Genomic DNA, 13,435 nt, shown 5'->3' with positions numbered 1-13,435 from the left:
GCACACACATTCAGCTTAGAATGGCCGTTGACAGCAGTTGTTCAATTTGAACCTTCTTCTACTATCTCATATAGAAACTAACACAATTTTCAGGTTCAAAAAGGTCACCAGAACTTGGGATTCCAAGGCAGTCTCCCATGCTGGTACTTGCCAAGCCTTAAGCTGCATTGCTGCTGCGATCTGACGAGAGCAGGCACATTCAGCTTAGAATGGCCGTTGACAGCAGCTGTTCAATTTGAACCTTCTTTTACTATCTCATAGAGAAACTAACACATTTTCAGGTTCAAAAAGGTCAACGGAACTTGGAATTCCCAGCCAGTCTCCCATGCTGGTACTTGCCAAGCCTTACACTGCATTGCTGCTGCGATCTGACGAGAGCAGGCACATTCAGCTTAGAATGGCCGTTGACAGCAGCTGTTCAATTTGAACCTTCTTTTACTATCTCATAGAGAAACTAACACATTTTCAGGTTCAAAAAGGTCAACGGAACTTGGAATTCCCAGCCAGTCTCCCATGCTGGTACTTGCCAAGCCTTACGCTGCATTGCTGCTGCGATCTGACGAGAGCAGGCACATTCAGCTTAGAATGGCCGTTGACTGCAGCTGTTCAATTTGAACCTTCTTTTGCTATCTCATAGAGAAACTAACACAATTTTCAGGTTCAAAAAGGTCAACGGAACTTGGGATTCCCAGCCAGTCTCCCATGCTGGTACTTGCCAAGCCTTAAGCTGCAAACTGATGAGAGCAGGCACATTCAGCTTAGAATGGCCGTTGACAGCAGCTGTTCAATTTGAACCTTCTTTTACTATCTCATAGAGAAACTAACACATTTTCAGGTTCAAAAAGGTCAACGGAACTTGGAATTCCCAGCCAGTCTCCCATGCTGGTACTTGCCAAGCCTTAAGCTGCATTGCTGCTGCGATCTGACGAGAGCAGGCACATTCAGCTTAGAATGGCCGTTGACAGCAGCTGTTCAATTTGAACCTTCTTTTACTATCTCATAGAGAAAATAACACAATTTTCAGGTTAAAAAAGGTCAACAGAACTTGGGATTCCCAGCCAGTCTCCCATGCTGGTACTTGCCAAGCCTTAAGCTGCATTGCTGCTGCGATCTGACGAGAGCAGGCACATTCAGCTTAGAATGGCCGTTGACAGCAGCTGTTCAATTTGAACCTTCTTTTGCTATCTCATAGAGAAACTAACACAATTTTCAGGTTCAAAAAGGTCAACGGAACTTGGGATTCCCAGCCAGTCTCCCATGCTGGTACTTGCCAAGCCTTAAGCTGCATTGCTGCTGCGATCTGACGAGAGCAGGCACATTCAGCTTAGAATTGCCGTTGACAGCAGCTGTTCAATTTGAACCTTCTTTTACTATCTCATAGAGAAACTAACACAATTTTCAGGTTCAAAAAGGTCAACAGAACTTGGGATTCCCAGCCAGTCTCCCATGCTGGTACTTGCCAAGCCTTAAGCTGCATCGCTGCTGCGATCTGACAAGAGCACACACATTCAGCTTAGAATGGCCGTTGACAGCAGTTGTTCAATTTGAACCTTCTTCTACTATCTCATATAGAAACTAACACAATTTTCAGGTTCAAAAAGGTCAACAGAACTTGGGATTCCAAGCCAGTCTCCCATGCTGGTACTTGCCAAGCCTTAAGCAGCATTGCTGCTGCGATCTGACAAGAGCAGGCACATTCTGCTTAGAATGGCCGTTGACAGCAGCTGTTCAATTTGAACCTTCTTTTACTATCTCATAGAGAAACTAACACAATTTTCAGGTTCAAAAAGGTCAACGGAACTTGGGATTCCCAGCCAGTCTCCCATGCTGGTACTTGCCAAGCCTTAAGCTGCATTGCTGCTGCGATCTGACGAGAGCAGGCACATTCAGCTTAGAATGGCCGTTGACAGCAGCTGTTCAATTTGAACCTTCTTTTACTATCTCATAGAGAAAATAACACATTTTCAGGTTCAAAAAGGTCAACGGAACTTGGAATTCCCAGCCAGTCTCCCATGCTGGTACTTGCCAAGCCTTAAGCTGCATTGCTGCTGCGATCTGACGAGAGCAGGCACATTCAGCTTAGAATGGCCGTTGACAGCAGCTGTTCAATTTGAACCTTCTTTTACTATCTCATAGAGAAACTAACACAATTTTCAGGTTAAAAAAGGTTAACAGAACTTGGGATTCCCAGCCAGTCCCCCATGCTGGTACTTGCCAAGCCTTAAGCTGCATTGCTGCTGCGATCTGACGAGAGCAGGCACATTCAGCTTAGAATGGCCGTTGACAGCAGTTGTTCAATTTGAACCTTCTTCTACTATCTCATATAGAAACTAACACAATTTTCAGGTTCAAAAAGGTCACCAGAACTTGGGATTCCAAGCCAGTCTCCCATGCTGGTACTTGCCAAGCCTTAAGCTGCATTGCTGCTGCGATCTGACAAGAGCAGGCACATTCAGCTTGGAATGGCCGTTGACAGCAGTTGTTCAATTTGAACCTTCTTCTACTATCTCATATAGAAACTAACACAATTTTCAGGTTCAAAAAGGTCACCAGAACTTGGGATTCCAAGCCAGTCTCCCATGCTGGTACTTGCCAAGCCTTAAGCTGCATTGCTGCTGCGATCTGACGAGAGCAGGCACATTCAGCTTAGAATGGCCGTTGACAGCAGCTGTTCAATTTGAACCTTCTTTTACTATCTCATAGAGAAACTAACACATTTTCAGGTTCAAAAAGGTCAACGGAACTTGGAATTCCCAGCCAGTCTCCCATGCTGGTACTTGCCAAGCCTTACGCTGCATTGCTGCTGCGATCTGACAAGAGCAGGCACATTCAGCTTAGAATGGCCGTTGACAGCAGCTGTTCAATTTGAACCTTCTTTTGCTATCTCATAGAGAAACTAACACAATTTTCAGGTTCAAAAAGGTCAACGGAACTTGGGATTCCCAGCCAGTCTCCCATGCTGGTACTTGCCAAGCCTTAAGCTGCATTGCTGCTGCGATCTGATGAGAGCAGGCACATTCAGCTTAGAATGGCCGTTGACAGCAGCTGTTCAATTTGAACCTTCTTTTACTATCTCATAGAGAAACTAACACATTTTCAGGTTCAAAAAGGTCAACGGAACTTGGAATTCCCAGCCAGTCTCCCATGCTGGTACTTGCCAAGCCTTAAGCTGCATTGCTGCTGCGATCTGACGAGAGCAGGCACATTCAGCTTAGAATGGCCGTTGACAGCAGCTGTTCAATTTGAACCTTCTTTTACTATCTCATAGAGAAACTAACACAATTTTCAGGTTCAAAAAGGTCAACAGAACTTGGGATTCCCAGCCAGTCTCCCATGCTGGTACTTGCCAAGCCTTAAGCTGCATCGCTGCTGCGATCTGACAAGAGCACACACATTCAGCTTAGAATGGCCGTTGACAGCAGTTGTTCAATTTGAACCTTCTTCTACTATCTCATATAGAAACTAACACAATTTTCAGGTTGAAAAAGGTCTCCAGAACTTGGGATTCCAAGCCAGTCTCCCATGCTGGTACTTGCCAAGCCTTAAGCTGCATTGCTGCTGCGATCTGACAAGAGCAGGCACATTCAGCTTAGAATGGCCGTTGACAGCAGCTGTTCAATTTGAACCTTCTTTTACTATCTCATAGAGAAACTAACACAATTTTCAGGTTCAAAAAGGTCAACAGAACTTGGGATTCCCAGCCAGTCTCCCATGCTGGTACTTGCCAAGCCTTAAGCTGCATTGCTGCTGCGATCTGACAAGAGCAGGCACATTCAGCTTAGAATGGCCGTTGACAGCAGCTGTTCAATTTGAACCTTCTTTTGCTATCTCATAGAGAAACTAACACAATTTTCAGGTTCAAAAAGGTCAACGGAACTTGGGATTCCCAGCCAGTCTCCCATGCTGGTACTTGCCAAGCCTTAAGCTGCATTGCTGCTGCGATCTGACGAGAGCAGGCACATTCAGCTTAGAATGGCCGTTGACAGCAGCTGTTCAATTTGAACCTTCTTTTACTATCTCATAGAGAAACTAACACAATTTTCAGGTTCAAAAAGGTCAACAGAACTTGGGATTCCCAGCCAGTCCCCCATGCTGGTACTAGCCAAGCCTTAAGCTGCATTGCTGCTGCGATCTGACGAGAGCAGGCACATTCAGCTTAGAATGGCCGTTGACAGCAGCTGTTCAATTTGAACCTTCTTTTGCTATCTCATAGAGAAACTAACACAATTCTCAGGTTCAAAGAGGTCAACGGAACTTGGGATTCCCAGCCAGTCTCCCATGCTGGTACTTGCCAAGCCTTAAGCTGCATTGCTGCTGCGATCTGACGAGAGCAGGCACATTCAGCTTAGAATTGCCGTTGACAGCAGTTGTTCAATTTGAACCTTCTTCTACTATCTCATATAGAAACTAACACAATTTTCAGGTTCAAAAAGGTCACCAGAACTTGGGATTCCAAGGCAGTCTCCCATGCTGGTACTTGCCAAGCCTTAAGCTGCATTGCTGCTGCGATCTGACGAGAGCAGGCACATTCAGCTTAGAATGGCCGTTGACAGCAGCTGTTCAATTTGAACCTTCTTTTACTATCTCATAGAGAAACTAACACATTTTCAGGTTCAAAAAGGTCAACGGATTTTGGAATTCCCAGCCAGTCTCCCATGCTGGTACTTGCCAAGCCTTACACTGCATTGCTGCTGCGATCTGACGAGAGCAGGCACATTCAGCTTAGAATGGCCGTTGACAGCAGCTGTTCAATTTGAACCTTCTTTTACTATCTCATAGAGAAACTAACACATTTTCAGGTTCAAAAAGGTCAACGGAACTTGGAATTCCCAGCCAGTCTCCCATGCTGGTACTTGCCAAGCCTTACGCTGCATTGCTGCTGCGATCTGACGAGAGCAGGCACATTCAGCTTAGAATGGCCGTTGACAGCAGCTGTTCAATTTGAACCTTCTTTTGCTATCTCATAGAGAAACTAACACAATTTTCAGGTTCAAAAAGGTCAACGGAACTTGGGATTCCCAGCCAGTCTCCCATGCTGGTACTTGCCAAGCCTTAAGCTGCATTGCTGCTGCAAACTGATGAGAGCAGGCACATTCAGCTTAGAATGGCCGTTGACAGCAGCTGTTCAATTTGAACCTTCTTTTACTATCTCATAGAGAAACTAACACATTTTCAGGTTCAAAAAGGTCAACGGAACTTGGAATTCCCAGCCAGTCTCCCATGCTGGTACTTGCCAAGCCTTAAGCTGCATTGCTGCTGCGATCTGACGAGAGCAGGCACATTCAGCTTAGAATGGCCGTTGACAGCAGCTGTTCAATTTGAACCTTCTTTTACTATCTCATAGAGAAACTAACACATTTTCAGGTTCAAAAAGGTCAACGGAACTTGGAATTCCCAGCCAGTCTCCCATGCTGGTACTTGCCAAGCCTTAAGCTGCATTGCTGCTGCGATCTGACGAGAGCAGGCACATTCAGCTTAGAATGGCCGTTGACAGCAGCTGTTCAATTTGAACCTTCTTTTACTATCTCATAGAGAAACTAACACAATTTTCAGGTTCAAAAAGGTCAACAGAACTTGGGATTCCCAGCCAGTCTCCCATGCTGGTACTTGCCAAGCCTTAAGCTGCATCGCTGCTGCGATCTGACAAGAGCACACACATTCAGCTTAGAATGGCCGTTGACAGCAGTTGTTCAATTTGAACCTTCTTCTACTATCTCATATAGAAACTAACACAATTTTCAGGTTCAAAAAGGTCACCAGAACTTGGGATTCCAAGCCAGTCTCCCATGCTGGTACTTGCCAAGCCTTAAGCTGCATTGCTGCTGCGATCTGACAAGAGCAGGCACATTCAGCTTAGAATGGCCGTTGACAGCAGCTGTTCAATTTGAACCTTCTTTTACTATCTCATAGAGAAACTAACACAATTTTCAGGTTCAAAAAGGTCAACAGAACTTGGGATTCCCAGCCAGTCTCCCATGCTGGTACTTGCCAAGCCTTAAGCTGCATTGCTGCTGCGATCTGACAAGAGCAGGCACATTCAGCTTAGAATGGCCGTTGACAGCAGCTGTTCAATTTGAACCTTCTTTTGCTATCTCATAGAGAAACTAACACAATTTTCAGGTTCAAAAAGGTCAACAGAACTTGGGATTCCCAGCCAGTCTCCCATGCTGGTACTTGCCAAGCCTTAAGCTGCATTGCTGCTGCGATCTGACGAGAGCAGGCACATTCAGCTTAGAATGGCCGTTGACAGCAGCTGTTCAATTTGAACCTTCTTTTACTATCTCATAGAGAAACTAACACATTTTCAGGTTCAAAAAGGTCAACGGAACTTGGAATTCCCAGCCAGTCTCCCATGCTGGTACTTGCCAAGCCTTAAGCTGCATTGCTGCTGCGATCTGACGAGAGCAGGCACATTCAGCTTAGAATGGCCGTTGACAGCAGCTGTTCAATTTGAACCTTCTTTTACTATCTCATAGAGAAACTAACACAATTTTCAGGTTCAAAAAGGTCAACAGAACTTGGGATTCCCAGCCAGTCCCCCATGCTGGTACTTGCCAAGCCTTAAGCTGCATTGCTGCTGCGATCTGACAAGAGCAGGCACATTCAGCTTAGAATGGCCGTTGACAACAGCTGTTCAATTTGAACCTTCTTTTGCTATCTCATAGAGAAACTAACACAATTCTCAGGTTCAAAGAGGTCAACGGAACTTGGGATTCCAAGCCAGTCTCCCATGCTGGTACTTGCCAAGCCTTAAGCTGCATTGCTGCTGCGATCTGACGAGAGCAGGCACATTCAGCTTAGAATTGCCGTTGACAGCAGCTGTTCAATTTGAACCTTCTTTTACTATCTCATAGAGAAACTAACACAATTTTCAGGTTCAAAAAGGTCAACAGAACTTGGGATTCCCAGCCAGTCTCCCATGCTGGTACTTGCCAAGCCTTAAGCTGCATCGCTGCTGCGATCTGACAAGAGCACACACATTCAGCTTAGAATGGCCGTTGACAGCAGTTGTTCAATTTGAACCTTCTTCTACTATCTCATATAGAAACTAACACAATTTTTAGGTTCAAAAAGGTCACCAGAACTTGGGATTCCAAGGCAGTCTCCCATGCTGGTACTTGCCAAGCCTTAAGCTGCATTGCTGCTGCGATCTGACGAGAGCAGGCACATTCAGCTTAGAATGGCCGTTGACAGCAGCTGTTCAATTTGAACCTTCTTTTACTATCTCATAGAGAAACTAACACATTTTCAGGTTCAAAAAGGTCAACGGAACTTGGAATTCCCAGCCAGTCTCCCATGCTGGTACTTGCCAAGCCTTACACTGCATTGCTGCTGCGATCTGACGAGAGCAGGCACATTCAGCTTAGAATGGCCGTTGACAGCAGCTGTTCAATTTGAACCTTCTTTTACTATCTCATAGAGAAACTAACACATTTTCAGGTTCAAAAAGGTCAACGGAACTTGGAATTCCCAGCCAGTCTCCCATGCTGGTACTTGCCAAGCCTTACGCTGCATTGCTGCTGCGATCTGACGAGAGCAGGCACATTCAGCTTAGAATGGCCGTTGACAGCAGCTGTTCAATTTGAACCTTCTTTTGCTATCTCATAGAGAAACTAACACAATTTTCAGGTTCAAAAAGGTCAACGGAACTTGGGGTTCCCAGCCAGTCTCCCATGCTGGTACTTGCCAAGCCTTAAGCTGCAAACTGATGAGAGCAGGCACATTCAGCTTAGAATGGCCGTTGACAGCAGCTGTTCAATTTGAACCTTCTTTTACTATCTCATAGAGAAACTAACACATTTTCAGGTTCAAAAAGGTCAACCGAACTTGGAATTCCCAGCCAGTCTCCCATGCTGGTACTTGCCAAGCCTTAAGCTGCATTGCTGCTGCGATCTGACGAGAGCAGGCACATTCAGCTTAGAATGGCCGTTGACAGCAGCTGTTCAATTTGAACCTTCTTTTACTATCTCATAGAGAAAATAACACAATTTTCAGGTTAAAAAAGGTCAACAGAACTTGGGATTCCCAGCCAGTCTCCCTTGCTGGTACTTGCCAAGCCTTAAGCTGCATTGCTGCTGCGATCTGACGAGAGCAGGCACATTCAGCTTAGAATGGCCGTTGACAGCAGCTGTTCAATTTGAACCTTCTTTTGCTATCTCATAGAGAAACTAACACAATTTTCAGGTTCAAAAAGGTCAACGGAACTTGGGATTCCCAGCCAGTCTCCCATGCTGGTACTTGCCAAGCCTTAAGCTGCATTGCTGCTGCGATCTGACGAGAGCAGGCACATTCAGCTTAGAATTGCCGTTGACAGCAGCTGTTCAATTTGAACCTTCTTTTACTATCTCATAGAGAAACTAACACAATTTTCAGGTTCAAAAAGGTCAACGGAACTTGGGATTCCCAGCCAGTCTCCCATGCTGGTACTTGCCAAGCCTTAAGCTGCATTGCTGCTGCGATCTGATGAGAGCAGGCACATTCAGCTTAGAATGGCCGTTGACAGCAGCTGTTCAATTTGAACCTTCTTCTACTATCTCATATAGAAACTAACACAATTTTCAGGTTCAAAAAGGTCACCAGAACTTGGGATTCCAAGCCAGTCTCCCATGCTGGAACTTGCCAAGCCTTAAGCTGCATTGCTGCTGCGATCTGACAAGAGCAGGCACATTCAGCTTAGAATGGCCGTTGACAACAGCTGTTCAATTTGAACCTTCTTTTGCTATCTCATAGAGAAACTAACACAATTCTCAGGTTCAAAGAGGTCAACGGAACTTGGGATTCCCAGCCAGTCTCCCATGCTGGTACTTGCCAAGCCTTAAGCTGCATTGCTGCTGCGATCTGACGAGAGCAGGCACATTCAGCTTAGAATTGCCGTTGACAGCAGCTGTTCAATTTGAACCTTCTTTTACTATCTCATAGAGAAACTAACACAATTTTCAGGTTCAAAAAGGTCAACAGAACTTGGGATTCCCAGCCAGTCTCCCATGCTGGTACTTGCCAAGCCTTAAGCTGCATCGCTGCTGCGATCTGACAAGAGCACACACATTCAGCTTAGAATGGCCGTTGACAGCAGTTGTTCAATTTGAACCTTCTTCTACTATCTCATATAGAAACTAACACAATTTTCAGGTTCAAAAAGGTCACCAGAACTTGGGATTCCAAGGCAGTCTCCCATGCTGGTACTTGCCAAGCCTTAAGCTGCATTGCTGCTGCGATCTGACGAGAGCAGGCACATTCAGCTTAGAATGGCCGTTGACAGCAGCTGTTCAATTTGAACCTTCTTTTACTATCTCATAGAGAAACTAACACATTTTCAGGTTCAAAAAGGTCAACGGAACTTGGAATTCCCAGCCAGTCTCCCATGCTGGTACTTGCCAAGCCTTACACTGCATTGCTGCTGCGATCTGACGAGAGCAGGCACATTCAGCTTAGAATGGCCGTTGACAGCAGCTGTTCAATTTGAACCTTCTTTTACTATCTCATAGAGAAACTAACACATTTTCAGGTTCAAAAAGGTCAACGGAACTTGGAATTCCCAGCCAGTCTCCCATGCTGGTACTTGCCAAGCCTTACGCTGCATTGCTGCTGCGATCTGACGAGAGCAGGCACATTCAGCTTAGAATGGCCGTTGACAGCAGCTGTTCAATTTGAACCTTCTTTTGCTATCTCATAGAGAAACTAACACAATTTTCAGGTTCAAAAAGGTCAACGGAACTTGGGATTCCCAGCCAGTCTCCCATGCTGGTACTTGCCAAGCCTTAAGCTGCAAACTGATGAGAGCAGGCACATTCAGCTTAGAATGGCCGTTGACAGCAGCTGTTCAATTTGAACCTTCTTTTACTATCTCATAGAGAAACTAACACATTTTCAGGTTCAAAAAGGTCAACGGAACTTGGAATTCCCAGCCAGTCTCCCATGCTGGTACTTGCCAAGCCTTAAGCTGCATTGCTGCTGCGATCTGACGAGAGCAGGCACATTCAGCTTAGAATGGCCGTTGACAGCAGCTGTTCAATTTGAACCTTCTTTTACTATCTCATAGAGAAAATAACACAATTTTCAGGTTAAAAAAGGTCAACAGAACTTGGGATTCCCAGCCAGTCTCCCATGCTGGTACTTGCCAAGCCTTAAGCTGCATTGCTGCTGCGATCTGACGAGAGCAGGCACATTCAGCTTAGAATGGCCGTTGACAGCAGCTGTTCAATTTGAACCTTCTTTTGCTATCTCATAGAGAAACTAACACAATTTTCAGGTTCAAAAAGGTCAACGGAACTTGGGATTCCCAGCCAGTCTCCCATGCTGGTACTTGCCAAGCCTTAAGCTGCATTGCTGCTGCGATCTGACGAGAGCAGGCACATTCAGCTTAGAATTGCCGTTGACAGCAGCTGTTCAATTTGAACCTTCTTTTACTATCTCATAGAGAAACTAACACAATTTTCAGGTTCAAAAAGGTCAACAGAACTTGGGATTCCCAGCCAGTCTCCCATGCTGGTACTTGCCAAGCCTTAAGCTGCATCGCTGCTGCGATCTGACAAGAGCACACACATTCAGCTTAGAATGGCCGTTGACAGCAGTTGTTCAATTTGAACCTTCTTCTACTATCTCATATAGAAACTAACACAATTTTCAGGTTCAAAAAGGTCAACAGAACTTGGGATTCCAAGCCAGTCTCCCATGCTGGTACTTGCCAAGCCTTAAGCAGCATTGCTGCTGCGATCTGACAAGAGCAGGCACATTCTGCTTAGAATGGCCGTTGACAGCAGCTGTTCAATTTGAACCTTCTTTTACTATCTCATAGAGAAACTAACACAATTTTCAGGTTCAAAAAGGTCAACGGAACTTGGGATTCCCAGCCAGTCTCCCATGCTGGTACTTGCCAAGCCTTAAGCTGCATTGCTGCTGCGATCTGACGAGAGCAGGCACATTCAGCTTAGAATGGCCGTTGACAGCAGCTGTTCAATTTGAACCTTCTTTTACTATCTCATAGAGAAAATAACACATTTTCAGGTTCAAAAAGGTCAACGGAACTTGGAATTCCCAGCCAGTCTCCCATGCTGGTACTTGCCAAGCCTTAAGCTGCATTGCTGCTGCGATCTGACGAGAGCAGGCACATTCAGCTTAGAATGGCCGTTGACAGCAGCTGTTCAATTTGAACCTTCTTTTACTATCTCATAGAGAAACTAACACAATTTTCAGGTTAAAAAAGGTTAACAGAACTTGGGATTCCCAGCCAGTCCCCCATGCTGGTACTTGCCAAGCCTTAAGCTGCATTGCTGCTGCGATCTGACGAGAGCAGGCACATTCAGCTTAGAATGGCCGTTGACAGCAGCTGTTCAATTTGAACCTTCTTTTGCTATCTCATAGAGAAACTAACACAATTTTCAGGTTCAAAAAGGTCAACGGAACTTGGGATTCCCAGCCAGTCTCCCATGCTGGTACTTGCCAAGCCTTAAGCTGCATTGCTGCTGCGATCTGACGAGAGCAGGCACATTCAGCTTAGAATTGCCGTTGACAGCAGCTGTTCAATTTGAACCTTCTTTTACTATCTCATAGAGAAACTAACACAATTTTCAGGTTCAAAAAGGTCAACAGAACTTGGGATTCCCAGCCAGTCTCCCATGCTGGTACTTGCCAAGCCTTAAGCTGCATCGCTGCTGCGATCTGACAAGAGCACACACATTCAGCTTAGAATGGCCGTTGACAGCAGTTGTTCAATTTGAACCTTCTTCTACTATCTCATATAGAAAATAACACATTTTCAGGTTCAAAAAGGTCAACGGAACTTGGAATTCCCAGCCAGTCTCCCATGCTGGTACTTGCCAAGCCTTAAGCTGCATTGCTGCTGCGATCTGACGAGAGCAGGCACATTCAGCTTAGAATGGCCGTTGACAGCAGCTGTTCAATTTGAACCTTCTTTTACTATCTCATAGAGAAACTAACACAATTTTCAGGTTAAAAAAGGTTAACAGAACTTGGGATTCCCAGCCAGTCCCCCATGCTGGTACTTGCCAAGCCTTAAGCTGCATTGCTGCTGCGATCTGACGAGAGCAGGCACATTCAGCTTAGAATGGCCGTTGACAGCAGCTGTTCAATTTGAACCTTCTTTTGCTATCTCATAGAGAAACTAACACAATTTTCAGGTTCAAAAAGGTCAACGGAACTTGGGATTCCCAGCCAGTCTCCCATGCTGGTACTTGCCAAGCCTTAAGCTGCATTGCTGCTGCGATCTGACGAGAGCAGGCACATTCAGCTTAGAATTGCCGTTGACAGCAGCTGTTCAATTTGAACCTTCTTTTACTATCTCATAGAGAAACTAACACAATTTTCAGGTTCAAAAAGGTCAACAGAACTTGGGATTCCCAGCCAGTCTCCCATGCTGGTACTTGCCAAGCCTTAAGCTGCATCGCTGCTGCGATCTGACAAGAGCACACACATTCAGCTTAGAATGGCCGTTGACAGCAGTTGTTCAATTTGAACCTTCTTCTACTATCTCATATAGAAACTAACACAATTTTCAGGTTCAAAAAGGTCAACGGAACTTGGGATTCCCAGCCAGTCTCCCATGCTGGTAATTGCCAAGCCTTAAGCTGCATTGCTGCTGCGATCTGACGAGAGCAGGCACATTCAGCTTAGAATTGCCGTTGACAGCAGCTGTTCAATTTGAACCTTCTTTTACTATCTCATAGAGAAACTAACACAATTTTCAGGTTCAAAAAGGTCAACAGAACTTGGGATTCCCAGCCAGTCTCCCATGCTGGTACTTGCCAAGCCTTAAGCTGCATCGCTGCTGCGATCTGACAAGAGCACACACATTCAGCTTAGAATGGCCGTTGACAGCAGTTGTTCAATTTGAACCTTCTTCTACTATCTCATATAGAAACTAACACAATTTTCAGGTTCAAAAAGGTCACCAGAACTTGGGATTCCAAGCCAGTCTCCCATGCTGGAACTTGCCAAGCCTTAAGCTGCATTGCTGCTGCGATCTGACAAGAGCAGGCACATTCAGCTTAGAATGGCCGTTGACAGCAGCTGTTCAATTTGAACCTTCTTTTACTATCTCATAGAGAAACTAACACAATTTTCAGGTTCAAAAAGGTCAACAGAACTTGGGATTCCCAGCCAGTCTCCCATGCTGGTACTTGCCAAGCCTTAAGCTTCATTGCTGCTTCGATCTGACAAGAGCAGGCACATTCAGCTTAGAATGGCCGTTGACAGCAGCTGTTCAATTTGAACCTTCTTTTGCTATCTCATAGAGAAACTAACACAATTTTCAGGTTCAAAAAGGTCAACAGAACTTGGGATTCCCAGCCAGTCTCCCATGCTGGTACTTGCCAAGCCTTAAGCTGCATTGCTGCTGCGATCTGACAAGAGCAGGCACATTCAGCTTAGAATGGCCGTTGACAGCAGCTGTTCAATTTGAACCTTCTTTTGCTATCTC

The 13,435-nt window shown here is 45.3% G+C and overlaps 52 pseudogenes; all 52 read right to left on the bottom strand.

Moving 5' to 3' along the window:
• Positions 1-102: 102 nt before the first annotated feature.
• On the bottom strand, positions 103-221 carry LOC140093708 (5S ribosomal RNA; annotated as a pseudogene).
• A 69-nt stretch (positions 222-290) lies between these two features.
• LOC140092790 (5S ribosomal RNA) lies at positions 291-409 on the bottom strand (annotated as a pseudogene).
• Positions 410-478: 69 nt separating this feature from the next.
• LOC140087590 (5S ribosomal RNA) lies at positions 479-597 on the bottom strand (annotated as a pseudogene).
• A 247-nt stretch (positions 598-844) lies between these two features.
• Positions 845-963, bottom strand: LOC140082003 (5S ribosomal RNA; annotated as a pseudogene).
• Positions 964-1,033: 70 nt separating this feature from the next.
• LOC140078891 (5S ribosomal RNA) lies at positions 1,034-1,152 on the bottom strand (annotated as a pseudogene).
• Positions 1,153-1,222: 70 nt separating this feature from the next.
• LOC140083872 (5S ribosomal RNA) lies at positions 1,223-1,341 on the bottom strand (annotated as a pseudogene).
• A 259-nt stretch (positions 1,342-1,600) lies between these two features.
• Positions 1,601-1,719, bottom strand: LOC140097453 (5S ribosomal RNA; annotated as a pseudogene).
• Positions 1,720-1,789: 70 nt separating this feature from the next.
• LOC140089216 (5S ribosomal RNA) lies at positions 1,790-1,908 on the bottom strand (annotated as a pseudogene).
• A 69-nt stretch (positions 1,909-1,977) lies between these two features.
• On the bottom strand, positions 1,978-2,096 carry LOC140081992 (5S ribosomal RNA; annotated as a pseudogene).
• Positions 2,097-2,166: 70 nt separating this feature from the next.
• LOC140090821 (5S ribosomal RNA) lies at positions 2,167-2,285 on the bottom strand (annotated as a pseudogene).
• A 259-nt stretch (positions 2,286-2,544) lies between these two features.
• On the bottom strand, positions 2,545-2,663 carry LOC140097928 (5S ribosomal RNA; annotated as a pseudogene).
• A 69-nt stretch (positions 2,664-2,732) lies between these two features.
• LOC140096602 (5S ribosomal RNA) lies at positions 2,733-2,851 on the bottom strand (annotated as a pseudogene).
• A 70-nt stretch (positions 2,852-2,921) lies between these two features.
• Positions 2,922-3,040, bottom strand: LOC140096152 (5S ribosomal RNA; annotated as a pseudogene).
• A 69-nt stretch (positions 3,041-3,109) lies between these two features.
• LOC140081979 (5S ribosomal RNA) lies at positions 3,110-3,228 on the bottom strand (annotated as a pseudogene).
• Positions 3,229-3,676: 448 nt separating this feature from the next.
• Positions 3,677-3,795, bottom strand: LOC140090951 (5S ribosomal RNA; annotated as a pseudogene).
• Positions 3,796-3,865: 70 nt separating this feature from the next.
• Positions 3,866-3,984, bottom strand: LOC140089204 (5S ribosomal RNA; annotated as a pseudogene).
• A 70-nt stretch (positions 3,985-4,054) lies between these two features.
• LOC140086670 (5S ribosomal RNA) lies at positions 4,055-4,173 on the bottom strand (annotated as a pseudogene).
• Positions 4,174-4,243: 70 nt separating this feature from the next.
• Positions 4,244-4,362, bottom strand: LOC140083871 (5S ribosomal RNA; annotated as a pseudogene).
• Positions 4,363-4,432: 70 nt separating this feature from the next.
• On the bottom strand, positions 4,433-4,551 carry LOC140093707 (5S ribosomal RNA; annotated as a pseudogene).
• A 257-nt stretch (positions 4,552-4,808) lies between these two features.
• LOC140087589 (5S ribosomal RNA) lies at positions 4,809-4,927 on the bottom strand (annotated as a pseudogene).
• Positions 4,928-4,997: 70 nt separating this feature from the next.
• On the bottom strand, positions 4,998-5,116 carry LOC140093933 (5S ribosomal RNA; annotated as a pseudogene).
• A 69-nt stretch (positions 5,117-5,185) lies between these two features.
• Positions 5,186-5,304, bottom strand: LOC140081967 (5S ribosomal RNA; annotated as a pseudogene).
• A 69-nt stretch (positions 5,305-5,373) lies between these two features.
• Positions 5,374-5,492, bottom strand: LOC140081956 (5S ribosomal RNA; annotated as a pseudogene).
• Positions 5,493-5,940: 448 nt separating this feature from the next.
• On the bottom strand, positions 5,941-6,059 carry LOC140090950 (5S ribosomal RNA; annotated as a pseudogene).
• Positions 6,060-6,129: 70 nt separating this feature from the next.
• On the bottom strand, positions 6,130-6,248 carry LOC140078890 (5S ribosomal RNA; annotated as a pseudogene).
• A 69-nt stretch (positions 6,249-6,317) lies between these two features.
• LOC140081945 (5S ribosomal RNA) lies at positions 6,318-6,436 on the bottom strand (annotated as a pseudogene).
• A 70-nt stretch (positions 6,437-6,506) lies between these two features.
• On the bottom strand, positions 6,507-6,625 carry LOC140092006 (5S ribosomal RNA; annotated as a pseudogene).
• A 70-nt stretch (positions 6,626-6,695) lies between these two features.
• On the bottom strand, positions 6,696-6,814 carry LOC140091858 (5S ribosomal RNA; annotated as a pseudogene).
• Positions 6,815-7,073: 259 nt separating this feature from the next.
• On the bottom strand, positions 7,074-7,192 carry LOC140093706 (5S ribosomal RNA; annotated as a pseudogene).
• A 69-nt stretch (positions 7,193-7,261) lies between these two features.
• LOC140092789 (5S ribosomal RNA) lies at positions 7,262-7,380 on the bottom strand (annotated as a pseudogene).
• Positions 7,381-7,449: 69 nt separating this feature from the next.
• Positions 7,450-7,568, bottom strand: LOC140087588 (5S ribosomal RNA; annotated as a pseudogene).
• A 247-nt stretch (positions 7,569-7,815) lies between these two features.
• LOC140089300 (5S ribosomal RNA) lies at positions 7,816-7,934 on the bottom strand (annotated as a pseudogene).
• A 70-nt stretch (positions 7,935-8,004) lies between these two features.
• On the bottom strand, positions 8,005-8,123 carry LOC140087812 (5S ribosomal RNA; annotated as a pseudogene).
• A 70-nt stretch (positions 8,124-8,193) lies between these two features.
• Positions 8,194-8,312, bottom strand: LOC140083870 (5S ribosomal RNA; annotated as a pseudogene).
• Positions 8,313-8,382: 70 nt separating this feature from the next.
• On the bottom strand, positions 8,383-8,501 carry LOC140096029 (5S ribosomal RNA; annotated as a pseudogene).
• A 259-nt stretch (positions 8,502-8,760) lies between these two features.
• Positions 8,761-8,879, bottom strand: LOC140083869 (5S ribosomal RNA; annotated as a pseudogene).
• A 259-nt stretch (positions 8,880-9,138) lies between these two features.
• On the bottom strand, positions 9,139-9,257 carry LOC140093704 (5S ribosomal RNA; annotated as a pseudogene).
• Positions 9,258-9,326: 69 nt separating this feature from the next.
• On the bottom strand, positions 9,327-9,445 carry LOC140092788 (5S ribosomal RNA; annotated as a pseudogene).
• Positions 9,446-9,514: 69 nt separating this feature from the next.
• LOC140087587 (5S ribosomal RNA) lies at positions 9,515-9,633 on the bottom strand (annotated as a pseudogene).
• A 247-nt stretch (positions 9,634-9,880) lies between these two features.
• Positions 9,881-9,999, bottom strand: LOC140081934 (5S ribosomal RNA; annotated as a pseudogene).
• Positions 10,000-10,069: 70 nt separating this feature from the next.
• Positions 10,070-10,188, bottom strand: LOC140078889 (5S ribosomal RNA; annotated as a pseudogene).
• Positions 10,189-10,258: 70 nt separating this feature from the next.
• Positions 10,259-10,377, bottom strand: LOC140083868 (5S ribosomal RNA; annotated as a pseudogene).
• Positions 10,378-10,636: 259 nt separating this feature from the next.
• On the bottom strand, positions 10,637-10,755 carry LOC140097452 (5S ribosomal RNA; annotated as a pseudogene).
• A 70-nt stretch (positions 10,756-10,825) lies between these two features.
• LOC140089192 (5S ribosomal RNA) lies at positions 10,826-10,944 on the bottom strand (annotated as a pseudogene).
• A 69-nt stretch (positions 10,945-11,013) lies between these two features.
• LOC140081923 (5S ribosomal RNA) lies at positions 11,014-11,132 on the bottom strand (annotated as a pseudogene).
• A 70-nt stretch (positions 11,133-11,202) lies between these two features.
• On the bottom strand, positions 11,203-11,321 carry LOC140090820 (5S ribosomal RNA; annotated as a pseudogene).
• A 70-nt stretch (positions 11,322-11,391) lies between these two features.
• On the bottom strand, positions 11,392-11,510 carry LOC140083867 (5S ribosomal RNA; annotated as a pseudogene).
• A 258-nt stretch (positions 11,511-11,768) lies between these two features.
• On the bottom strand, positions 11,769-11,887 carry LOC140081911 (5S ribosomal RNA; annotated as a pseudogene).
• Positions 11,888-11,957: 70 nt separating this feature from the next.
• Positions 11,958-12,076, bottom strand: LOC140090819 (5S ribosomal RNA; annotated as a pseudogene).
• A 70-nt stretch (positions 12,077-12,146) lies between these two features.
• LOC140083866 (5S ribosomal RNA) lies at positions 12,147-12,265 on the bottom strand (annotated as a pseudogene).
• A 259-nt stretch (positions 12,266-12,524) lies between these two features.
• On the bottom strand, positions 12,525-12,643 carry LOC140095344 (5S ribosomal RNA; annotated as a pseudogene).
• Positions 12,644-13,280: 637 nt separating this feature from the next.
• Positions 13,281-13,399, bottom strand: LOC140090948 (5S ribosomal RNA; annotated as a pseudogene).
• Between the last annotated feature and the right edge of the window lie 36 nt (positions 13,400-13,435).

Source organism: Engystomops pustulosus, chromosome 9 (genome assembly GCF_040894005.1).
Source record: "Engystomops pustulosus chromosome 9, aEngPut4.maternal, whole genome shotgun sequence".
Taxonomy (NCBI): Eukaryota; Metazoa; Chordata; class Amphibia; order Anura; family Leptodactylidae; genus Engystomops; species Engystomops pustulosus.
The sequence above is the reverse complement of the archived record's forward strand: the minus strand, read 5'-3'. Positions and strand labels throughout refer to the sequence as shown.